At 40.2% G+C, this 2845-nt stretch overlaps 1 pseudogene; it reads right to left on the reverse strand.

Annotated features, from left to right (window-relative positions):
* Nucleotides 1-1121: 1121 nt before the first annotated feature.
* LOC124091368 (electron transfer flavoprotein beta subunit lysine methyltransferase-like) lies at nucleotides 1122-2103 on the reverse strand (annotated as a pseudogene).
* Between the last annotated feature and the right edge of the window lie 742 nt (nucleotides 2104-2845).

Consider the following 2845-nt stretch of genomic DNA (forward strand, 5'->3'; position numbering starts at 1 on the left):
AGTGGTTTTCCCAATACTGTTCCACATTTTGTATTTAACCATTATTTATTAAAAAGCATGTTTCTGTTGTTTTGATAAATTGCGTTAGTACTACTTATAATCATAATTCAGTTCAGAAGTATCTCTTTGATATATTGAAGCTCAAGGTTATAAGAAATTTGTAAATTTGATTTTAATTTATATTCATATTTTTGTTTTAGTGACCAATAAGATAATTTCAGGTATAAAATATATCCTATTAATGCAAAATTATATAGGGTAAAGTAGAATGGAAATTAATTTTAAGCAGCAATAATTTTTGGTCTATTAAAGATGAGCCTATTCATGTGTATTTAAATTAATTAGATCAATATCAAATTGCTATGGCATTTAAATTTTTTTTTCTATTTTATATTCTGTTTAATTCAAAGATACAAGTGTCCTCAACTATTCAAACAGTTTTTTCTATAATATCTAATTCTTTGCTACTACTTGAATCACATGCTGCATTGTCAGGTCTTGTCTTCTATAACCATATTCCTAGAGCAGTAGAACTAGACCAAAAATGGCAGAGAGATTTCTATCATTGGCATGCATAGAAAAGGCAGAACTGGTTTCATGGCAAAGGTTGACAAAACTTTTAACCTTCATGTTTTGGAAATAAGATGTTTTAGTCAGCTTTGTGTCATTGCAACCAAAGACCCAACAAGAACAATTAGAAGGGGAAGTTGATTTGGCTCATGGTTTCAAAGGTCTCAGTCCATAGACAGCCAACTCCATTCTTCAGGGCCTGCAGTGAGGCAGAACATCATGGCAGAATGATGGGACAGAGGAAATCAGGGGAGGACATGGCACCAGGAATCAGGGAGAGAGAGCTCTGCTCATTAGAGACAAAATATAAACCCCCAAAGCATACCCCCAACGACCTAGGCAAACCTCCAGGCAAACCCCACCTGCCTACAGTTACCACCCAGTTATTCCATATCAGAGGCTTAATCCATTGATTAGCTTACAACTCTCATAATCTAATCATTTCACCTCAGCAGTGAAATTCTTGCATTGTCTCTCACACAAGCTTTTGGGGGACACCTCACATTTAAATCATTTACACAAGATTTGCCTCAGAACATGAACTACATTCTTTAAACGGGGGAGTATATCCTATGGAGAAAACTTTTAAGATTAAATCCAAACAGAGCTATATTCATATTCAAAAACACTTTGATGACTCCAGGCTGAAAATCCCATATTGCTCTTGTTGTCGGTCTATTGTCCCTACCTGGTGGCTCTGCAAGTGAATATTCTACCACTTTTTTGCAAGTGGTGTTGAGCGCTGGGTCTGCTGAACTGGAACCATCCAGGGTCACCCATCAGTACTTGAGTTCTGTAGATCCAAAGCTACCACTGATGGAGACTTCAGGCTCTTAATCTTTTTTTTTTTTTAAATACCTTCATTTTATTTATTTATTTTTATGTAGTGCTGAGGATTGAACCCAGGGCCGCACACATGCGAGGCGAGCACTCTACCACTGAGCCACAACCCCAGCCCCAGGCTCTTAATCTTAAAAACATGTCTCCAGGTACAACAAAGTCCCACTCATCTTGTTCCAAATTTGAAATATATTTTGCTAAAATGGGAAAAGGGTTCAACTCACAATTTAGTGAACTCACCAGTCCTGCAGTAGGATGTTAGCCAAGACCCTTGATGTTCCACTCCTCTTAGCAGCAGTAGCTGTCGCTCCACATCCACTCCCCAGATCTTATACAGATTTTCCTCCAACAACATCAGATAATTCAAAGGATAAGTTCCAAATTGTTTTGGCTACAGTGAGAATAATAGTTAGGCTGGGCACAGGTGGCAGTAGACAGAAAGTCATTGTTTGATCTTTCTCTTTAGCAGGTGTGAAGAACAGTTCCACGCAACAAACTAATCATGCTTTTCAAGTCAACTAGACAGGCCTCGGCCTCCTGACCAGTAGATGGCTCAGTGAGAATCACTGTGTGGCTATAGATCAGCTCTTTCCACCAGGACTTGTATCTGAGGGTCAAAAGCCATAACTGGATTCAGGAAGTGAGGCTGTCACTTCTGGTGACTTCAATGTTCTCCTCCAGAAAAGTATTCATCAGTGGTTCCAAAAAACTTCTTGTTTTTCTCCAGGGATAGTGGCTCCTGAGAAATAGGAAACCACTGCTCCTTACAGTCTTCAGAAGGAGATCCCAGTGGTTCCTGAGAATTATTCAACCCAGATTTTAAGTCCTGAGTCCTTTTCTAAAATACAGGTCTTATCAGTGTGGCTGTTGATAAAGGCCACTCCTCATGGAGAGAGAACAATGGTCTGTCTCCTTACCTGATCCCACTGAAATCTCTGTCTTTGCTATTGCCACAACCAGGAAAGCACACAGCATGAATGTCAATTGCCCTCCTGACCCTTCACCCCACAGCACAACTGGGCATTGGAACCTGGGTCCTGGGTTAAGGTGGCATGTGCAGGAGACTGGTTGCAGGAGGGTGGTGGGACCCAAGTGGTTCTCTCCTCCTTGCCTGCTATGGTGTTTAGATTCTGTAGGCCTCAATCAGGATTTGAGCTGTTCCTTCATTTCTTTCATATTTGATAACTAACCCTTTTGACTAAACCGTAGGACAATTCTCTGTTTCAATTGTGTTCCCTAAAAAGCATGGGTGGAAACTTAATCCCCAATGCAATAATACTGGGAGGTAGATCCTGATGAGAGATGATTAGGGCATAGGATGTTCCCTATAGGATGATTAGATGATGGATGGATTCATGCCATCAGTGCAGGAGTGGGCTCATTATTGTGGGAGTGGTTTCCTTACAAAAGGAAGGTTCAGTTGCCTTTCAACTCT

Source organism: Marmota monax, unplaced genomic scaffold, assembly GCF_021218885.2.
Source record: "Marmota monax isolate L192 unplaced genomic scaffold, Marmota_monax_Labrador192_F-V1.1 WCK01_AAM20220418_F8-fsc00072, whole genome shotgun sequence".
NCBI classification, from domain to species: Eukaryota; Metazoa; Chordata; class Mammalia; order Rodentia; family Sciuridae; genus Marmota; species Marmota monax.